Genomic DNA, 24,478 nt, shown 5'->3' on the forward strand with positions numbered 1-24,478 from the left:
TAATGTCAAAGCTCATTGAAAAAATGTGGTCCATAATAAATATTAAACAACAAGATAATGATATTTTTTTATTGAAGTTAGCTTTTGAATTTTTGATTCATACAAACTATTAGCTTGAAGACTTAATAGAGTATTGATTGTCTATAAGGTCTCTAAATAACAATAAAGAGAATAGCAGAAATGAAAAACATCACCTGAGTTTCTAATTAAAGTTGTAATTTATTAACATAAAAATAAACATTATTGCTATAATTTAGGAACACTATACCTGAGTAACTAACTCTGATTGTGGTCAATAAATAATGACTAACAAAACTGAGTTGGCTGCAATTTTTTCTGAGTGTGCAAACCAGGACACATTTGTAAACATCAAAATTGTCTTTCCTTAAGCAATGCATTCTGCTAACAAATAAATACATAAATAAACACGCAGTAAAAAGAAACCAATTCAACTACTGGTCGTATGTTCTACGAAATTTATTTTAACTTAATTCAAATTGTGATGTATATTTGCATATCCAAGAGTCAATTTATATATTCAAATAAGTTTAGAGAAGTGGAGTGGGAGAAACATGCTTGGAAAGTGGTATCTCAAGATAGAAAGTACTTTTTAAACATATTTCTAGTTTGTAGTGAAAAATAGAATGGTCATTTCCTATTGCTAGATGATAATCTTTACACTGAATCTTAATACAGAATTTATTTATTTGTAAATGAGAGTAAAGACTTTTCATAATCATATTGCTAATTTCATGCACAAATATTTTTTGAGTATTCTCTGTGTTCTGGGCACTGTGCTACCATATTAAAGGCTGTATCATTTTCTTAAACAAACAAACAAAACAAACCTCAGGGCTGATTAAAAAGTGGAGAATTGTGGAACCAGTGTGTTTTTGGCCTCTCATGAATCAGATTTAAAATGTCAGGACCACTATATGAACTTCATCTATTATTTAAATTTGATGTGTCCTTTTTCTTCTGCAACATCAAGATGATCATATTTAATTGGCTGGGTTTTAAGTGCTGAGTTAAATGATACAAGTTCTGGTACATTATAGAACTCTCAACAGTCAGCAGTTTCCTATAACTAAACAATAATTAAGTAATAATTATAAACCACTGTGAGCATTAGCAAAAATGCTTTGTTGGTTGAGATTACAAGTGATCAAAATATGTAAAGATCTACTTTCAGTGATTCTTATCTCTTTTTAATACAAAGCACGAGCCACATCCAATACGTGTAAAAAAAAAATTTTGTTGTATCTCCTATGTTCATGAGATTCACACATATGATAACATCTGGGCACAGCCACTGGTAATCCCTGGAAGACAGCCTCATTCACGGGCAACCATCACTCTTGTGGGATACCCTCATTGATTATAACGAATATCACTGAATTAGGTTGGCTCAACCACTACTCACAATGATACCATAGAATATTTGTTTTACTCTTGGGATTTTTTTTTTTTTTTAATATGGCCACATCTATGGCATATGGGAGTTCCTAGACCAGGGACTGAATCCAAGCTGCAGCAGTGAGCTACACTACAGTTTCAGCAACACTAGACCCTTTCAGCCCTCTGTACCGGGCTGGGAATTGATCCCATGCCTCCATAGCAACCTGAGTCACTGCAGTTGGATTCTTAAGGCACTATGCCATGACCGGAACGCCCAGTTGTTTCACTCCTGATAAATGATCTTTCTATGTACTTATGCTAACTTCAGAAAAACTTAGGATGCAAAAAGCTCTGTGGTGGTCTTTGGCTAAATGGAAGAGAATATCACCTTGCATTTAGACAGTACTCTAAATACAAGAATAATAAAAATCTTGCCATTTGTGCATCGAAATTTTAGAATTTTCAGTGTATCAATTCTTTTAATTTATAGTCATAATCCTTACTATGAAATTGGATGATTTTCTAATCTACCATTTAGCTTATGTGTCTGAATTTTCAAATAATATTTATGATTATTGATCCTTTTTGCCTAATTTTATCAGCTGTGTATACTGAGTGGCATTATTTCTTGACGGTATATTCTCAGTGTGGTCTCAAGGTCTCTGCTAATAAAATATCCAGTTACAATACTATCCCACTTCAGACAATTGTTACCTATTACCAGACTTAAACTCAGATAATGTGTACATATTCTGTTAGTAGTTTTCAAAGATTGCTATTGAGGATATTAGACCCACAAGATACTCAGTTAAGATGCAAACTCTATGAAGGTAAGAAGGTCTCTTTCATTCATTGCTGTATTCCTAGGGTCTAGAATAGCACCTTGTTTTTTCACACAGTAAAAAAAAAAGTTTTACTGAGTGAGTGAGTGAATGAATAAATGAGAACAAAAGGGAAATTATAGTGGAAATGCTGAAAATTCTCCCTTAATCATAGAAATTTATAGTACATATTAACATATTAACTGCTGTGAAGGATCTTGCATCACATAAAACTGTTTATCTAAATTCGTACACTCAATTTCCAACAGAAACCCTTAAACATCTGTAAAATTCAATTGGAATATATGTCATAATGAATATTTTGGAAAATCAAGTTATTTACACCATTCAATTTACAGGAGGTCATCAAATTGACTAAAATTGACTTTTTAAAAGATTGCAAATTTTTTTGTCCTCTAACATGCCAAATTTAAATATTAATATAGAAACATTCAAGAGTGATATTTCATTACCCTGAAAAATCAGTGTTTTAGATGGATGAAATGATTTGTTTCTCCCGCCTGCTTTTCTGTCATCCTTACTTTAAAATGACAAGCCAGTCTGAATGTCTTCCTTTCTCATCCCATCTTACTTCTCCAGAATTAATTTTCCTGGTTGTTTCCTTTTCAGAAAATACTATTTCTGTTTTCATAAAAATATTCATTACTTTAATGTTCAGTTTGGTAAAGGCTTCTCTGCTTAGCATACTCAGAGGAGCTGGTAACAGGAACATAACCCTTTTCTTCTGAATCATCATTTAAAGGGCAGGTCTTGGCTCCTAGTTCCCGTTGCTGTTCTTTTTGTCTGATTCTTGGGAGCTTAAATGGAAATGTTACACACAAATTGACATTGGCTACTGTGTTAGGACTTAATAATGGACTGCAAAACAGAGGCATGATCTCCAATTCAACTCTTTTCATCTGGAAAAAGAGATTCATTGAGCCTACAGAGGCAAAACATTAAGCACTCAGAAAATCCCATTCACTTAAAAAATTAAGCCTGTATTATTTGTCAGTCAAATCTTCATTTCATTACAAAAGAAGACAATATTGTACAACTACTTGGCAAGCACTTTACTGTAGTAAAAAGGTGTGTGTATTGACAAATTAAGTAACACTTCCTTTTTATACTCAATGTCATCATTTCCTTCACTTAAAGTGTTTCTTTTCAAAAACAGTAATGAGAAGAATAAGTACAGCAAGAGGCAAATGTTTTACTTCAACAATTCATTCAAAGATTTCAAAGTCAGTCAAAAATTATTTTTAAATAAAAATTGTCAATATTTTTTTCAATATTTTATATGTCAAAAATTCAGTGCATTGATTGTGTGAGATGCTATAGAAGAAGGATGGTTACAAGAACTAAGTCTTGAATATGAACAGCTTTAACTGCTTACTAACTATATAATCATCCTCAAAATATTTACTCTTCAAGCCTTGTTTTGCATACAGAAGTGGGAACATTAAAATCTTTACTGGCCAAATAAATTATACTAATTAACTTGTGTGTGTCTAAAATAGTTTCTTATGACAGAATTTCTATTCTATTATTCATATTCTATATGTTTTATAATAAATTGTTTTTAATTATATTATATTAATAGCACAATTAATATAATGAATCAATAACACCAACTAGTTTATTTGTCTCTACCATAAAATCCTATCCATCACTGATTCTCTTCAGCATTATTTCTACAATATATAATGTGTGGGATACTAGGAGAAAGAAGTTATTACAATATTTTCTATCATACAGCACATAATATAAAATCTAGCTAATTATTGTACATCCATTTCTGCATCTTAGTATACAAACCAAGTTTCAGTAATGCCTTTAAGATGATTCACTGAAAAACAGTTTTAGTTTTAACTCCTTTAGCTCAAATAGTATCCTTATTTGACAATTTAGGTAGCTAAATTTATTTTTACAATATCTAAATATTGAACACACAATTGAACACACAATGTCAAAATACTAGACCTGGGTAATGTTTCAAATTAGAGAATTTTTATATAGATATATCAACACCCCACTTTTAGAAACTTCCTGCTTTTGTACTTCATATTTTTAATTGTGTCTTTCAATTAGTGTGAAACTACTGTTAGTTAAAAACACTGGTAGTTGAATAATACATTTGAAATATGTTAAATATTAGCTAATTATAAATATTAGAAATTATAATTTCAAAAGTATAACATTTTGGCTCATCTTGGATGGCTCATATTTTCATAGATTGTTTTTATGTTATAGTTTAGCAAAGGACAGCCATAATCATTAACATATAGTTGTGAAGCATTTGACATCTTTGGCAAATAGGTTTCCCTATACAATGCAGAAACAAAAAGTTCTGTATTTGCCTGTGTGTCACTCAAAAATGAGTTAGTACTATTGCTTTTTCATTGATGGGAAATCTTCCAACTTACCTTTGACAAGAAATGAAAAGATTCTTGTCAAATCTGTGTTTTTCCATTGAGAAGAAGTCATAATTTTAATATTATTAAAAATTATAAAAATAACATTTCCCTCTGAAATAAATTATTGTTTATATGGAATGTAACACATACCATTAATTGCAATGAAACATATGTATTTATATAATATTTATAAATGTTTTATTTCATTCAGTCAACTAGCCTTTGCTATGCATTTAATGGATGTGATTCTCAATCTTCTGGGTAGATAACAGGGATTTAAAATTTTTGCATATATATGTATATGTGTATATGTGTGTATATATAGATTTTTCTAATCATACATTTATATAGTTGTATCCATAAATGAATGAATTTTTATTCATTTATTTATGTGAATATGTATTTGTATACATATAGGTTTATATATATACATAGACACACGTATATGTACATATATGCAAACACATAAAGGTCTCTTTCTTTGTATGTATATGTGTGTATACACACAGCTATATCTCTCAATATAAGCATATAGACACACAGGAATATATAGATGTATACATAGGTTTACATATACAAGTTTATATATGCTTATACATATATATGTATATATATGTACAGGTTTATCAAATACATGAATTATTCTTCTGAGTATATAAAAAATGTCACTGGGGAAATAGATTTTAATAGTTGGTTTTACTAGTTACTATCACATAAACATATGTGAAAATGTTTATATATATAATATGGTTAATTTTTCCTTTTCTATGTAATTCTTGTAAAATAAATAATATTTAAATATTAAAATATTTTTATTCCATATTCGGGATAATTTCAACATTTAAAAATTTAAGTAAAACCTAAGGACATCTGAGAAAGAAGTTAGGTTGCATATATAAAGAAAAAAATGACTGAATTGACAACAACCATCATTTTTCTGTGTTTTAATACATTACATCTAGAGTTTTCAAGTTACTTAATTTCAGTTTGGAAAATATATAATGCTGCTTAGAAATGATTCAGCTGAGGTGTCATGCATGGTACTGACATGAGTTTTTTCCGATGAGATATGATGAGAGCATTAATTTAATTTATGGAGTTCCCGTCGTGGCGCAGTGGTTAACGAATCCGACTAGGAACCATGAGGTTGCGGGTTCGATCCCTGCCCTTGCTCAGTGGGTTGAGAATCCGGCGTTGCCGTGAGCTGTGGTGTAGGTTGCAGATGCGGCTTGGATCCTGCGTTGCTGTGGCTCTGGCATAGGCTGGCAGCTACAGCTCTGATGAGACCCCTAGCCTAGGAACCTCCATATGCCGTGGGAGCGGCCCAAGAAATGGAAAAAAGACCAAAAAATAATAATAATAATTTAATTTATGACTCAATAGCTGCATCTGCCCCCTATTCAAACCACACATGTGAACATGTTCAAATCAATCTGATTGGAAAGTATCCTCAACACATTTTTTATTTAATTCTGCCATAATCCTAAATTCTTATTAATGTCTCATGAGCAATTATAGTTTCATATCAATGCATTTTTGTTTAGCCATGACTAACAGTTCTCATAAATGTTTGACTACAATTTTATCCTAATTTGACAACAAAGTTAGAAATTTGATGACACAGGAATGATGGATTGTCAAGAATAATTAGAGGACTAGCCTTTAAATACATATATAACACATACACACATACCATTTTCTATCCCTACATAACAATTGACCTAAAATTTAGGGACTTAACAACAACTGCAAATTATTTCACTGTTTCTTTTTCTTTTTCTTTTTTTTTTTTTGAGTCAATAGTCTAAGCACAGATAGCTGGTTCTCAACAGGCTGAAATTAAAGTATTGGCTGGGACTTAGACTACCTTGTCAGCATGCATCTTCTCCCCAAACCCATTCATGTTATTGGAAAAATTCAGTAGCTTATAGTCCTATGATCGCAGACTCATTTTCCCACTGACTGTCAAATTAAGACTATACTGAGCTTCCAAGGCTATATCAAGGATACATAACCCCTTCATTGCTCCTTCACATTAAAATTTCCCAGACTTCAGGAGGATGCAGCCCCTTTCAAGGGCATATGTGATGAGTAGAGGGCCTTCTCAACAATTTTCATTTTGAATTGACTGATTAGTAACTAATCAGGGGATCATATCCCTTCATATTCACAAATCATTCCTTATCTCAAGGGAATAGTATAATACAGAGTGCCACAGAAGTGATCAGGCAGGCATCTTAATGCTATCTTAGAATTCTGCCTGTGGTAATATGTATGTGATGTTTATAGGTCATGAAATTCTGGTTACACATGAAGCCTGCAACTTTCTTTTTACTTCACTGTGAGCCATACTTTGCTTTCATCCTAGGAGAAACATTTATATTGACAGGTCTACTTCAATAAACAGTGGCGATAGGAATCTTTTGAAAGTGTATATCAAATCACCATACTTATTCTCTCACTAAAAAACACATCTGTGGTTATTTATTAAAATAAGAAAGGCCCATTGGCCTTAAAAAATTGAGAAGTACGTCTTACAGCAGCACCTCATCACACTGGGACACACTTGCTCCAATTCCTTCATTTGCTCTGCGTGGGGAACAGGCTATGTATGCTGATACTGTCTCCACGCATGTGACACTCTCTCCTAGTAGTGTTCTCCTATACAAATTGTACTCATTCTTCACTAAACAGCATAAGTGCCTCGGATAATCTTTCTCTGTTCCTCTAATTGAAAAATTCTATTGGCAGCCCTCTAAAAATCTGCAGTTTCCTGTCCATTTGTGTGATTATACATTATTTTCAATACAGGATTATGATTTCCATAAGGGAAGTGGCCTTGTATACCACTATATTATTACATTATTAAAACAATAATATTTTATATTTTAATTTTGATATTATATTATTTATTTATTTATTTTCTTATCAAGTAGTATTAATTGTAATCAATTGTTATTTCACCAATAGGTTACTTTTTTCTACTCTACAGCATGGTGACTCAGTTACACATACATGTATACATTCTTTTTTCTCATATTATCATGCTCCATCATATGCGACTAGGTATAGTTCTCATTGCTAATCCATTCCAAAAGCAATTGTCTGCATCTATTAACCCCAAGCTCCCATCCATCCCACTCCCTCCCCTCACCTTAGCAACCACAAGTATATTCCCCAAATCCATAATTTTCTTTTCTATGGAAAGGTTCATTTTTGCCTTATATTAGATTACAGATATGTGATATTATATGGTATTTGTCTTTCTCTTTCTGACTTACCTCACTCAGTGTGAGAGTCTCTAGTTCTATCCATGTTGCTGCAAATGGCATCATTGCATTCCTTTTTATGACTGAATAGTATTTCATTGTGTGTATATACCAAATCTTCCTAATCCAATCATCTGTCTATGGACATTTGGGTTGTTTCCATGTCTTGGCTATTGTGAATAGTGCTGCAATGAACATGCGGATGTATGTGTCTTTTTTAAGGAAAGTTTTCTCCAGATATATGTGCAAGAGTGGGATTGCTGGGTCATATGGTAGTTCTATGCATAGTTTTCTAAGGTACCTCCATACTATTCTCCATAGTGGTAGTACCAGATTACATTCCCTCCAGCAATGCAGGAGGGTTGCCTTTTCTCCACACCCTCTCCAGCATTTGTTATTTTTGGACTTATTAATGATGGCCATTCCGACTGGTGTGAAGTGCTATTTCATGGTAGTTTTGATTTGCATTTCTCTTAGGGATGTTGAGCATTTTTTCATTTGCTTGTTGGCCTTCTGTATATCTTCCTTGGAGAAATGCCTGTTCAGGTCTTTTGCCCACTTTTCAACTGGGTTATCGGTTTTTTTTGTGGTTGAGCTGTGTAAGTTGTTTGTATATTCTAGAGATTAAGCTCTTGTCAGTCGCATCATTTGAAATTCTTTTCTCCCATTCTGTATGTTGTCTTTTTAGTTTCTTTTGGGTTTCCTTTGCTGTACAAAACCTTTTAAATTTGATTAGAACACATTGGCTTATTTCTGCTTTTATTTCTGTTGCTTTGGGAGAATGACCTGAGAAAACATTTGTAAGGTTGATGCCAGAGAATGTTTTGCCTATGCTCTCTTCCAGGAGTTTGATGGTGTCCTGTCTTATATTTAAGTCTTTCAGACATTTTAAGTTTCTTTTGGTGTACGGTGTGAGGGTGTGTTCTAGTTTCATTGATTTGCATGCAGCTGTCCAGGTTTCCCAGCAAGACTTACTGAAAAGACTTTTTCCCATTTTATATTCTTACCTCCTATGTCAAAGATTAATTGACTGTAGGTGTCTGGGTTTATTTCTGGGTTCTCTATTCTGTTCCATTTGTCTTTAGTCTGTTTTGGCACCAGTACCACACTGTCTTGATGACTGTGGCTTTGTAATATTGCCTGAGGTCTGGGAGAGTTGTGCCTCCTGCTTGGTTTTTGTTCCTCAGGATTGCTTGGAAATTCCGGGTTTTTTTGTTTTTGTTTTTGTTTTTTTGGGTTCCATATAAATTTTTGGATGGTTTGTTCTGGTTCTGTGAAGAATGTCATGGGTCAATTGTTAGTGATTGCATTGAATCTGTAGATTGCTTTGGGTAGTGTGGCCATTTTTACAATATTGATTTTTCCAACCCATGAGTATGGAATATCTTTCCATTTCTTTATATCTTCTTTAAGTTCCTTGATTAATGATTTATAGTTCTCATCATATAAGTCCTTTACCTCCTTGGTCAGGTGTATTCCCTGGTATTTGATGTTTTGAGGTACAATTTTAAAAGGTGTTATATTTTTGTATTCCTTTTCTAATATTTCATTTTTAGTATAAAGAAATATACGTGATTTCTGAATGTTAATATTCTATCCTGCTACTTTGCTGAATTTGTTGATCAGTTCACACAGTTTTTGGTTTGAGTCATTAGGATTTTCTATATATAGTATCATGTCATCTGCATACAGTGACAATTTTACCTCTTCTCTTCCTATTTGGATAACTTTTTTTTTTTGTCTGTCTGATTGCTGTGCCTAGGACTTCTAATAGTATGTTGAATAACAATGGTGAGACTAGAAATATTTATATTGTTCCAGATTTTAGTGGGAAAGCTTTCAGCTTTTCTCCATTGAATGTTATCTTTGCTGTGGGTTTGTCATAAATGGCTTTTATTATTAAGATATGTTCCCTCTATGCCCACTTTGGTAAGAGCTTTTATCATGAATGGATGTTGGACTTTGTCAAATGCTTTTCTTGCAGCTATTGAGATGATCATGTTCTTTTTGACTTTTCTTTTGTTAATGTGGTGTATGACTTTGATTTGCATATGTTGAATCATCCCTGTGCATCTGGGATAAATCCCACCTGGTCGTGGTGTATGATTTTTTTATATGTTGTTGGATTCAGTTGGCTAAAATTTTGTCGAGAATTTTTGTGTCTATATTCATCAGAGATATTGGCCTGTAGTTTTCTTTTTTGGTAATATCTTTGTCTGATTTTGATATTAGATTGATGGTGGCATCATAGAATGTCCTTGGGAGTGTTCCTTCTTCTTCAACCTTTTGAAAAAGTTTAAGGAGGATGGGTATAAATTCCTCTTTATATGTTTAGAAGAATTCACCTGTGAAGCCGTCTGGTCCTGTACTTTTATTTGTAGGGAGTGTTTTTATGACATATTCAATTTTGTTTCTAGTGGTCAGTCTGTTGGTTGATGTATTTCTTCTTGATTCAGTTTTGGCAGGCTATATGTCTCTAGAAAGTTATCCATTATTTCTAGGTTGTCATATTTGTTGGCATATAACTGTTGATAGTATTCTCTCTCTTTCACTCTCTCTTTTTTTTTGTATTTCTATAGTATCCGTTGTGCCTTCTCCTTTTTCATTTCTTATTTTGTTTATTTGGGTTTTTTCTCTCCTCTTCTTGGTGAGTCTAGCCAGAGGTTTGTCAATTTTGTTTACCTTTTAAATGAACCAGCTTTTTGTTTTATTGATTTCTTCTATTGTCTTTTTTAATCTCTATTTTACTGATTTCCTCTTTGATCTTTATGATTTCCTTCCTTCTATTGACTTTAGGTTTTGTTTGTTCTTCTTTTTCTAATTCATTTAGGTGTTGGGTTAAGTTGTTGATTTGAGATTTTTCTTCTTTTTTGAGGAAGGTCTGTATTGCTATGAACTTCCTTCTGAGCATTGCTTTTGTGGCATCCTATAGATTTTGAGTGGTTATGTCTTCATTATCAGTTGTCTCAAGGTACTTTTTTGATTTCCTCATTGACCCATTGGTTTTTTAGTAGCATGTTGTCCAGTCTCCATGTGCTAAGTTTTTCTCATTTCTTTTCCTGTGGTTGATTTTTCTTGCCATTGTGGTCAGAGAAGATATTTGAAATAATTTCTATACTCTTAAATCTGTTGAGGTTATTTTTGTATCCTAGTATATGACTGATCCTTGAGAATGGTCCATGTGTACTTGAGAAGAATGTATATTCTGATTTTTTTGGATGTAATGTCCTGAAAATGCCGATTAAGTGTAACTTTTCTATTGTGTCCTTCAGGATCTCTGTTGCCTTCTGATTTTTCTGTCTAGACAATCTGTTCATTGATGTGAATGGGGTGTCAAAGTCTCCTACTATGATTGTATTCCCATCAATTTCTCCCTTTATGTCTATTAGTATTTGTTGTAGGTATCTGGGTGCTCCTATGTTAGGGGCATGTATATTGATGATTATAATACCCTCTTCTTGAATGGATCCTTTAACCATTAAATAGTGTCCTTCTTTGTCTTTCTTTATGGCCTTTGTTTTTAAGGCTATTTTGTCTGATATGAGTATTGCAACTCCTGCTTTCCTGTCTTGTCTATTGACATGAAATATCTTTTCTTATCCCCTCAATTTCAATCTGTATGTGTACTTTGCCCAAAGGTGAGTTTCTTATAGACAGCAGATTGAAGGTTTTTGCTTTTTTATCCAATATGCCACACTGTGATTTTGATTCAAGCATTCAGTCCATTGACATTTAAGATGATTATTGATAAATATGTGTTTATTGCCATTTTAAACCTTGTTTTCAAGGTGATTCTATATTTCTCTTTTTTGTTTTCTTTTTTTTTTGTTTCAATGGTATCCATTTGTTTTATGCTTGAGTACTTTTCACTTTTGTGAATGTAATATTCGGTTTTGATTTGTGGTTACCCTGTTTTTTAAGTATGTTAACTCCTTCCTTTATCTGCTTGATAGTCATATAGGCTGATTGTCATGTAGACTAAAACACATCATTAAAATAATAAAAGTATCTATATTTTCTTACTTTCCTTCCCCACATTATATGATTTAGATTTTTTTTTAAATCTTCATGTTTAGATCTGTATATTGGCTTATTTAAGTGATTGCTTTCCAAACATGGTTTCCTCCATCTTAATTCTTCTTACTTTTTTTTTTTTAATTTAGAGAAGTCCTTACATTATTTCTTTTAAAATGGGTTTAGTATTGCTCTATTCTTTTAGCTTTATTTGGAGAAATTCTTTATTTCTCCTTCTATTTTAAATGATAGTCTTGCTAGATAGAGTATTCTAGGCTGCAATGTTTTTTTTCCTTTTGGCACTTTAAATATATCTTGCCATTCCCTTCTGGCCTGTAGCGTTTCTGTAGAGAAGTCAGCTGATAGCCTTATGTGGGTTCCCTATAATTAACACTTTGCTTTTCTCTTGATGCCTTTATAATCCTCTCTTTATCTTTAACTTTTGCCATTTTTATTATAATATGTCTTGGTGTGGGCCTGTTTCGGTTCAACTTCTTTGGGGCCCTCTGTGTTTCCCGTATCTTGATATCAGTATGTTTTGGATTTGGAAGTTTTCAGCCATAATTTCTTCAAATATATTTTCATTCACCTTTTATTTTTCTTTTCCTTCTGGAATTCCCATTATGTGTAGATTAGCCCACTTTATATTATCCCATAGGTCTCATATTTCTTTCATGTTTTTTCATTTGGTTTTCTGCGTGCTGTCCTGATTGGGTGATTTCCATTATTCTATCTTCCATGTCACTAATTTGTTCCTCTGCATTATTCATTCTGCTCTTTAGTACCTTTAGCTCAGTTTGTATCTCTGCAAATGAATTTTCTAGTTTTCCTTGGCTCCTCCTTACATTTTCTAGTTCCTTTTTGAGGGAATCTGCATTACTGTTCATATCCTCTCAATTCCTTCAGTATTTTCACTATCTCCCTTTTGAACTCAAAATCTGTCAGACTGCAGAGGTCTGTTTCATTGTTGACTACTTTAGGTGAATTCTACTGTTGCTTTAACTGTGAATGGTTTCTGTGTTTTTTCATCTTGCTTGTGCTTTTCTTTTGCTGTGAGTTTGGGGAAGCCAAACTGTAGTCTTATAAGGCTACTTCTATGCAAGTGTACCCCTTTGTATTTTTGGGGGGGTTACTATTTATTTTTGGTATGGGAGTTTGAATATTTTCTGTCCCTTTCTTTGGTGTGAGCAGGCTATTATCCCCAGGATGCTCAGTGTATTTTCAGAGAGGAGGCAATGGGTAGGGCCAGCCATCAGTGCCTGGTCATTGGGCTCTCAACAGCAGCAACGACATTCAGGAAGGTGGCACCGGCTACTCCTAGTCACAGCTCCCTGGGAAGTGGTAATGAGCTCTAGGCAGGTCTACAATGTGACAAGAGCATTTGGCAGTAGCAACAGCAGGGTGCGTGAATTCCCAGGGGATTGAGAGCAATGACAGTTTGTGTTTGATTGCAATGCCCTCCTCTAAGGTGATTGGAACTGCAGGTGGTGCCTGTTCAGGAACTCCTAGTGCTAGCAAGCCATGGCCACTCTGGAGTCAGTGATGACTATGGTGATTTCCCCCCGTCACCTGTAGACCTTGCATGAAGCAACCCAACTCAATTAGCCCACATAGGAGGTGTGTACAGGCTGCTGCTAGTTGTGGGATCCTGGGAAGTGACAGAGATCAGGCATGTGGGTACTTCTCAGAGCATTTGACAGTGGCAGCAGCAGGGCGGGTGTGTTCCCAGGGGTGCAAGAGCAACTGTCGGTGGTGTTTGGTCACAATTCCCTCCTCTGTGGGGCCTTTGAGATGAATGGGGCTTGAGGTGGTATCTGTTCATGGACTCCTCATGTTAGCAAGCCCCTCCCACCTCTGGAGCCAGAGATAGCTGCAATGGTTTGCCTCCACCTCCTGTAGACCATGCCAGATGTACCTCATCCTGCTTATCCCCCATAGGAGGTGCTGCACAAGCTGCTCCTAGTTGTTGATTCCTAGGAAGGGACAGTGATCAAGCATCTGGGAACTGCCCAGAGTGTTTGGCAGCAGCAGCAGCAGGGCGGGTGTGCTCCCAGGGGAGCGAGAGAAACAACAGGTGGTATTCCATCACAATGTCCTCCTCTGTGGTGCCCTCTGAGGTGGTTGGGGCTGCAAGTGATTTTTGTTCAGGTAACCCCAGTGGCATTGAGCCATGCTCATATCTGGAACCAGGGATAACTGTGGCAGTTTGCCACTGCCACCTGCAGACCCTGCAGGAAGATTCCTGTCCCACTTAGCCCACACAGGAGGTGCTGTGCCAGATGTTCCTAGTTGTAAGGTCTTGGGAAGGGACAGTGAGCAAGTGTATGGGCACCACCCAGAGCATTTGGCAGTGGCAGCTGCAGGTTGGGTGTGTTCCTAGGGGAGCAAGAGCAACAGTGTATGGTGCTTGGTTGAAGTGCCTTTTTTCTTTTTTGCCAACCCCTAAATTGACTGCAGATGCACATGGAGCCCACTCACAGGCCCCCAGTGTTGGCAAGCCAGGCCTCCCTCTTGCCTCTGAGATGACCACCGCAGTCTGTCCCTGCCACCTGTAGTTCGTGCAAGAGGCACTACATCACATTTAGCCCCCTGATGCCCTTAGCCCACACAAGAGTTGCCTGACCACCAGTAGTCTGCACAAGAAGCTCCCAGTCTCCCCTAAATGAGCAAGAGGCTTCTCGCCACCGGTAGCCTGTGCCAGAGTCGCCTTGCCCTCAGAGAGCCTGCTGGCATGAGCAGGTTCCAGTGCAGGGAGTTTCCTATGGTGGTCTGCCCCTCTTCTTGACCTCCCCATCAATGGTGCCTTGCCTCTCCTTCAAGTCCAGACCTTCTCCAGCGTTCCCTCTGCCCTGGTGTTCCCCTCCTCAGCCTGAGGCATACTGTTCCCTTGCCCATGGTGCACTGCTCCTTAGTCCTTCAGGCTGTCCCCACACAGCCAGCCCCTGTCTTCTCCCTGGGACTGACCTCCAGAGTCTAAGTCTCAGCACCCAGCTCCCACCCAAACATCTCCAGCTGTGTTGTCCAGGCCAGTAGTTCAGATCATCTGTGTGGCTCTCACTCTGCTTTGCTGTTCTCAGTCCAGTTGCTGCACTTTTCTTGGCAACTTTGAGGTCCCCGCATCTTGGCTGATCTTTCCTTCAGTTAGGTGGCTTCCCAGGATGTGGATTCATTTTCCCCTTCACAGCTCCCTCTCAGAAATGCTAGTCCCATCCTGATTCATTTTCTCTCTCTTTTTTTCTTTCGCTCTACCTAGTTATGTCAAGAGTTTCTTATCCTTTTTGAGGTGTAAGTTCTTCTGCCAGCATTCAGTTGATGTTCTGTGTGAATCATTTTACATGTAGATGTATTTTTTTGTTGGAGAAGCTGGGCACAACCTCTTACTCCTATGCCATCTTTCTCTGCCCCCTCTAAAACAATAATATTTTAAATAAATAAAATAATATGGTAATGTAAGAAATATTAGAGTCTCAAAACATGAAAAATCTTCCCTGGAAAATTTTAAGTTTATAATTTAAAAATATTTCTTATAATTATAGCATACATCTAGGACAAAGAGATGATTCTCCATGGATTTCTGTTTTTCTGTACATTTCAGGCCTTCTGTAGGAAAAAGAAAAAAAAAAGGCTATAATAAAATTAGACAGCATATCACTCCCTGAACACAATTCAGGATGGTAAAAATTCCCCTTCTCTTCCTAAAGAAGATTTACTTGTGTTCTAGAGCAATAATAAACTGAGTTACCCCTTCGCTGAGACATTTGATTAAATCTCTGGGTAATGAACATGAACACCTTCTAATCCTCATACAGAGCGATATTTGCATTTCAGATTAAGGGTGAAGTTTCTTTCTTTTTCCAGCAAGGAAAATGTGTAGATGTAACATCTGCTCTATAAAAATACTCAGTGCTGTAATTCTGGGATTCCACTCCTGACATATGAACCCACTGCCTATCAAATTAATACCGGATACTGTGAGCGGTGGACCTAACTTTGTATCCCCATCAAAATCATGCTAAAATCTTAACCTCAAAGTGACAGTACTAAGAGTTGGAGCCTTTGGGATGTGATTAGGTCATGAGGATGAAACCCTCAGGAATGAGATTAGTGCCCTTATAAAAGAAACCTTGAAGAGTTCCCTTCCTGCTTCTACCATTTGAGGATATAACAAGGAAATAGCTCTCTATAAACTAGGAAATGGGCTCTCACAAGACACCTATTTTGCTAGCACCTTGATCTTGGACTTCCCAGCCCCCAGAAATGTGAGAAATGAATTTTTGTTGTTTATAAGCTACCCAGCTATGGTACTGTTATAGAAGCCTGAGTAGATCAAGGGACCGTATCACTCAATGAGGACTGAGATGGAAGGTCAAGGAACTGGCATTAAGATGCTAACCTGGTTGGTGTCTTTGGTATTATACGTGGTCTGTTTCTCAGATCTAGCAGTATGACACTTATTTCGGAATATACATGAAATTGTGCAAACTTAACTCACAAATAGAAGTCTTAGACTTTTTCTGACTTAACATATACTACATAAAATATTTCATTTACGCTTTCTGACTTAACATATGTTAAATAAAATAGTCTAGAGAAACAAACAGAAGTGCCTATACAAAAGCAGAATTAATAGCATCACTGAATAATATATTAAGTACTTAGACAAGTATTTTTTTGTTTTTTTTTCCCAAGATCTTAGTGTCTATGTCTTTTAGTTTAAACTATTTAAAAATCAAGCAAGTGTCTGTGACTGGTGTAAAAATCAACAAACTGCAATTAATTAATTTAAACTATGACATGTATGTAATGATTATGTGTACATGCAATAACTTCTCCCACAATTCTGAGGAATCAGGATACCTCCCATGATGCCCAGAGGACTACAAATTTGGGAGCATTTACTAACATCTAAGGTTGGCTATTTTCCTGGAATGGCTCACAGGATTCAGGAAAGTGATATACCATGAAATTTGCCATTGCAGTAGTTAATCCATCCCAAAAGTAATATGTTTTATCTATTTAAAATGATAATTGTATGTCCTCCTTTCGTCGCTTCAGTAAATTACACTACTGAGAAAATGATTGTCCAGTTACGTCAAAGTTACTGATGCAGTGAAATTAACTATCACTCATATCTAATAGCAAGAGTCATTGAACTCTATTAGAATTAAATCTACATTTTGTTTATTGAAATAGCCAAAGTATGAGCAGAAACTCAGCTCTAGCAATTCCAATCTTGGAAAAAAATTGTTACTTCAAATCGTTTTGAAGGACAAATAAATTGTAGATAGATTTTTTTTCTTTTAAGTAATAAATCAAGGGCATAATTGCTAGGAAAGCTTTTCACCACTAAATTATGTATATGTAATGATGATGCAGGTACAATTTATAATTTCTTCTTCCTTTTTTTTTTGAATCAGTCAAACTCCCCAGATAAAGATTTTATTTCAAGCACTCTCATGTGGTTAGGTGTGGCTATGTAACAAAAAACAAATGACATACGACACTTCTGGATAAAAACAGAAGTGTCGTATGTCATTTGTTTGGAATTTCTTCAGTAGACAGTTGACATGAGTGCTTTCCCATTTTTATTTGTTCTTTTCTGGCTTCTCTTACCTTTATACAAACATGACGACCAAGGTTGGAGGCAACATATACCTCAAAGGGAAAACCAATAGAGTCTATCAACAATGGAGTGAAAAAAAGCTTAGGTATCTGGGGACCCTAAAAAAGAGAGTTGCCATACCAGCCCTGGCATTCATACATTCAGACTTCAAATGAAACAGAAATACACTTCCATTCTCTCTTTTTTACAATACGTTAATTTTTATTTTTATTTTTTGGTCTTTTTGCCATTTCTTTGGGCCACTCCCGCGGCATATGGAGGTTCCCACGCTAGGGGTCGAATCGGAGCTGTAGCCACCGGCCTACGCCAGAGCCAGAGCCACAGCAACACGGGATCCGAGCCGCGTCTGCAACCTACACCACAGCTCAGGGCAACGCCGGATCGTTAACCCACTGAGCAAGGGCAGGGACCAAACCCACAACCTCATGGTTCCTAGTCGGATTCGTTAACCACTGCGCCACGAGGGGAACTCCACAATACGTTAATCTTAGTGCTCCCAGTAAAATCTAATCCTAATTGATATAGTGATATTTACATGGGAATAAAGATATTCAGTTCGGTGTATGATGCTCTACATTGTTTGTCACAGGTCTTTGAGGAAATAAGCACAGAAATAGAAACAAATATTTAGAAACTTTTGGAGCAGTTAACATTGGCATGATGTTTTTATTGTTTTTGACAAAACTACTTATCTTCAATAGACTGGAAAATTTTTAATAAGAATCCTTATTACAGATAACTTGAGGCTGTTTAGGTGACGTATGGTGTGTGTGTGTGTGTAATTATTATTTCTGTTTATGAATGAATGTATGATAAAGTACAGGCTTTACTTGAAGAGCCTAAAATTTTTAACCAGATATGAAATCACTCTATGTTGGCTCTCAGTGTCTATTGTCCCTGAAAGATAATCAGGAACAAACTTTAGGCCTTCTTAGAATTATATCTCTTGGAATTATATTTCTTGCATCAAATATATTCCAAAACTCAGACATAGAAAGAATGCCAAGCATCTGTGTGAGTCTTGAGACCCTAATAAAAGATGATGAGAGTATTTCTATGCTGAAACTGTGGTCTTAGGATCATCCAGTTTCAGGACATAAGTATATAATGAAAGGCCCAATTATGGACAAATATCTATGATCAAATGAGTTAAACTGGCTAAGAAGAAGATCAATACAAATGACAGTTCTGGAATAACCCAAGTGGATGGAGTTAAAAGTAAAACATTTTGCTGGAAGAACTGCCATTCTGAAATGCAATTATTGAAGAACAGAGAGAGGAAGGTGGAGGAGGGGAGGAATGGAAATAGGGAGGAAGACAAAGAAGAAAAGAAGGAAGGAATTTCTATATGTGTGGGGTAAAGTGGGATGTCAGACATGAAGACATTCCAATGGGGCAATGATTACTCTGTTAGATTTTGCATCACAATTAGCAAAAAAACCTTGAAAGTGATGATCATTGTTCTTCCATGAAAAATTGTTATTTCCCCCAAAGAGGCTTTATAAAGCAAAAAGGAAAAGATAAGCAAGTGATGCATGCTTCACAAGAAACAGAATTTTCTTCTTCCTTGTCTTCATGATATTCCAGGCAAAGTGCAATTCATTTCAATTTTGTTGCTTTATTTATTGCTCAATTTTGCTTCTTTCTTATTTGCTACTGAAGATTGCTTTATAAAGGCCATCAAATATACAACTTAATGAGTACTCCAGCCTCTCTTTTTACTGCTGACCATGAACAATGCAGGAAAAAAAGAGAGAGAAACAGCTTTATTATTACCTACTGCCACTTAAAGATAAACCATAGCTCTGTTATTAGGGGAAATTGGTGGTCTTTTATAATCAAATATGGAGAGAATGTAATTCTTCAGAGTAAATAACATTTAACTAAGAAAAAGAAATAAATATAATTAAATTCCAATTCTCAAAAAAAGTCATGTTTCTCATATAAACAAAATGAATGTATTGAAATGGCAGTGATGGGTGGTTGAGATATTTTTACAAGGAGTAAAGACAAATCAAATTTAATTAAAAATTAAAAAATATACTCATAGTACCTACTGAATATATCTAATACAGGTAAATGTCATTATTTATTATGTACTTTATTCCAGGTACTATATTAATATAATTTATAAATAATATATTAATGGGTTAATAACCCCATTTCACAGATAAGAGTACTTGCATCCATTTTATATGGCTTTTGAGAAAATAAGTTTATGTTAGAACAATAAAAAGAGGAAGTATATAGAACAAATCATAAAATAATAAAAATAAACAAAGGCAACAATAGCACAAAAAATTTTGAGGGAACCAGAAATGAAAATGTAGGGGATGAAAAGATTTTTCTCGACTCTCTTAGGGTCACAGGCTAGATCTGAAACTTAAACTGGCAAAGGCAGCCAGTGTAATGGGAGAGAAGCATACACATTTATTTAAGTTTTATGCAACACAAGAGTTCTTACAAAGAAATGAAGGCTCAAAGAAACAGTTAGACCTTGGTACTTTTAGGCTAGGTTTGATGAAGAGTGGATAGTTGCAAAGGAATATGAGAAATTAGTTTGTTGTAATTAGAGTAAACTGGGGGAAGCTTAACAAGGCCAGCTTGTTAGGATTATTCCTGGTCTCCCTTTGTCTTCAGAGATAAGGATACCCCTTTTCTCTAGGACTAGGGGAGCCACCACTTACTTGAAGATTGTATAACCTGCTTCAGGAAAGAAGGGTGAGGGGCTGGAAGAGGTCAGAGTAGCCTTTATGCTTCTGCTGTTTTCTCAAATTCTCTCAGCTTAAAATACCCAGTATGCCAAGGTGCCATATCTTAGAATAATGTGTCCTAAACCCCTTCAAAAATTATATATATATATATATATATATATTTCCCAGTGTCAGGTAGATAGATACTGAATACTAGGAAATGTAACTCAGAGATTTCCTTTTCAAAAATGAAAATACAGCTTGATGTAGGGGATGAAAACTTCAGGCATTAAAACTTCAATTACTCTCTCAGTCAATTACTATTTTTTTTATAACAAAAGTTAAGGAATTTGAAAATTATTACAAGAGTTCTAAATAGACATCATACCACTAATTTATATTTTAATAAAATAAAAATATTAAGGCCTCTCTTTAAATACCAGCCCTGTGGTTGTAATAGGGATAGCAAGATGACCTTTAAGAAACATCAGGAAGACAAAATTGGAAATAAGAGAGAACTTTAAAAGTCTATAGTGTTAAGAAAAGAGAAAACTTGGAAAATACTGCAATACCTAGTCTGTAAATATAGCTATTTCCATAAGATTGCTGTTGGAGCTTAAAATATAAGATAATGATTAATGTCTTAATAATATGAGACAATCACTTCGACTTTTTCTTCCATTTATCACTACTGGTATTAAAAAAAGAGTTCAATAATAGAAGGAAGACTGCAAAGGAATGAATTTAATTTTCTTATTAATTAGCAGTGATTAACGAGTGAAAGTAAGAAATGGGCTTTCACTGGTCAAATTCAATATGTTTATATTTTGTGGATGTTGGTCTATGTAATTAAGAGGACAGGATGTGAGGAGTCCCCTTGTGGATCAGTGGGTTTAGGATCTGGTGTTGTCACTGACATGGTTCAGGTTGCTGCTATGGCACATGTTCCATTCCTGGCCCTGGAACTTCTGCATGCTATGGGTATGGTCAAAAAGAGGGGAAAAAAGGAGGACAAATGTGACCTCCAACTGCCCCTTGAGCTGGACATAGGCAATGGGAGGTTCCTGACCTCCTCCCTGTCCCTGGAATATACACTCTGCCTACCTTTCCCACAGTTGGAGCTGTTCCAAAGGACTTAGTTTTGAGACAGTAAGGTGGTGAGACCATCTGGACTAAATACTTGATCAAACCCAGGTAAGGCCTCTATATAAACTTTTAAGACGTGGTGGGTGAAGGTGGAGATTTACTCACGTTGCGTCTGCCCAAGGCGATCTTCATAAGTAAGTTTCCTTGCTTATTAAAATTTCCAAATTCCAATCTGGGTGGTCTGCTTCTTTCTTTGGTCTCTTCCTGCCCTCTGAACACAGTGGGTGGTTTGCTAAACCACAGTGGATTAGCTACAATATAGTAGAAACAATGCCTACTCTGGAAAAAGAAATAGTAAGAATCTAACAAGATATATAGATTCTACCTTAAAGATACTAAATGAATTGTGATTTTTATAATCCTGTGTTCATTCACTGGTATAGAAATAGTTCTTATTTTCTGATACTAACTACAAATGCACTGCCTTTTGGCTTCTGGAAGCTTGTCTTTTATTTGTTCCAGTTAATCTTACATTTAAGGGGGTGATCACACCCATTAAATGGACAGGGATCATATCATTGGACTTCATTGAGCCCAATGTTAAAAGCAAGGCAACAGGCCCTAACTGGAGTCACTTATGCTAGGCCCAATATCATCAAACCTAGGTTTAACTTAATTATAGTTTAAGTTTAATTACAATATATTCCTGGCTCTCCCAGGAATGGACTCTTAAGACAGTCAATGAGGAATCACCTGATCAACAGGTAATCTTTCTGACAGACTCATACCATTCTGTAAAGGAAAGTAATGTTGCAATAACTGACCCACTTTGTTGCCAAGTGTAACTCCCTGTTCGCATTCCCTTCTAACTAAGTTTTTGATTTTGTATGGCTCCTGGGAGCTCCTTTGTATCTGTTAGTTTGGAAACTGCACAATTCAATTGATTTTTGATCAAAGTAACTCTTAAAAATTTTAATATGCCTCAGTTTATCTTTTTGAAAAAGTTTTATCAAAGTATATTTAATTTACAATATTGTGATAATTTCTGCTGTACAACAAAGTGATTCAGTTATACGTACACACACATCCATTCTTTTTCAGATTCATTTCCCATACAGATTATCATAGAATATTGAGTAAAGTTCCCTGTGCTGTAGAGCAGATCCCTATTGCAGTTTATCTTTTAACTCTACATAAAATATTGAATGAATAGCTTGTGTCTATGAAGATGTAAATATCACCTTGAGAAATTTTTATTGTATGGTAGATTTCAATTTGAAACTTACTTCTTTTATAACAAAATTATGGCTGACTAATCAATACTTACCTAACTCAAATTTTTATATGATTATCATTACCTACCCCTCCAAAAAGTATTATGCATCATCAAATTCACATAGGATAGTTTCCAAGTTTCTAATTTAAAATTTTACTTGTTTTCTGATTTATAATTTTAACTATAAAATTATGAATATGCAGCTAAGTAAACAGCATTGAAATGTATATAAAAAAAACCTGGCCTTATCATATTTTATTATTTTTCCCCTGCCCCTTACAATTCGGGATTAATTTGAGAAAGCAAAATATGCCACACAAACATGAGATGCTTCACTTCTAACTAGCCCACTTCTAGTTCCTTCTCCATCCCACAAATCCACAAACTCCAGTCAGAGCATAGCTCAACACTTCCTCTTTTTTTTTTTTAAACTATGAACAATTTCCTACTATACTGCCTGCCTTTGAGTTCTTCCAAACTCAAATGATGGTGGCTGACTCATTGTTTTAGCAAGCAAATAAATTGCCTTTTATCACTCTCATATGGCTGGACTTGGTTTATGACAGGTACTATAAGAATCTGTTCTCTGTAATATCAGGACATGATTAAAAACATTAATATGTACCCAAGGCCTTGCCTGGAATATCATTAAGACTGAGTCCCCCTAAAACTGAGTTCCCCTGTGTAATTATGATTAACCTCCTTATTCAAAACTTTATTCTTTTTCTTGTCCCCTCTGACCTTAATCCTGTACCAACTTAACCAGAACCTGGTGACTAAAATTGCTGTTGTCAACAACATTGTTAATGTACTGACTCTGGTTGTTTTTTCCAGAGTAAAATGGGCTAACAGACCCAAGGTCTTGGACCACCAGATCAGAGACTCATAAATTATAGGCATCCTGACTCTCAAAACTACAATTAAGAAATGTCCCAAGACAATAATTAGATGATTGCTGCCCCAACTCAAAGACCAATTTGGAGAGGATCTGAGGCTTGTCTCCCACTCTCTTGCTTAGTACCCTGCAATAAACCCTTACTTTGCTGCAAACACTCATGATCAGAATTTGGCTTTTGTGTTGCTGGCACACAAGCTTGGATTTATCATATTTGAGCAAAATGCTCATGTAGTCTGATATGACCAGATATATTTAAGAAACTAAAACTGACTTTATGGAGGCAATGCTTACAAAGGTCTCTTGGGAAAATTGGATAGGTGTTTGTGTTATGCATTTTATTAAAGAAATAGGTTCAAGAACATGAAGATATTTGGGGGACTTTAAAAAGAGAGGAATTCGCCTACATTAATAGTTACTACAAATACATCTGATGTCAAGTTCTTTGTTTGACTTTGACTTTCTAGCCTCACAAGAATTTAAAAAATCCAATCTTAGACTCTCCAATTGGAGAATCCAGCAAAGCAAATTTTGAAAGAACCACATGGTAAATTATCAGAGTTTCTATATGTGTGAGAGTAATCAGGCCAAACCTAATCAGACCAGCCTTATTTTATAATAAAGAATAACCTTTATAAAATTTACTTTTCATCAAATAGTATAAGGGAAACTGTAGATAAGATGTTTATACTTCAATAGAAAACAATTCTCCCACATTTTCAGACTATCAGTTCACTGTCTTAAGCTATTTGGCACCACTTTGTAAATTTCAGATTACTGACTGTCTTGCAAAAAAGATTTAATTTCATCCTGTGAAAATCCATTTTGAGTATTTCTTTGAAAAATTGAGTGGAAATTATTAACTTGTTAACATGCTCAAACTTTTAATTTTTATAAATTTCCTTCAATATCTAGATAAAAACGTCTAAATTATCATTTTCAGTTTTCTCCTTCTCACTAGATTCAGTGTTACTAAGAACTAAAGC

Source organism: Phacochoerus africanus, chromosome 13, assembly GCF_016906955.1.
Source record: "Phacochoerus africanus isolate WHEZ1 chromosome 13, ROS_Pafr_v1, whole genome shotgun sequence".
In the NCBI taxonomy this organism is placed as follows: domain Eukaryota; kingdom Metazoa; phylum Chordata; class Mammalia; order Artiodactyla; family Suidae; genus Phacochoerus; species Phacochoerus africanus.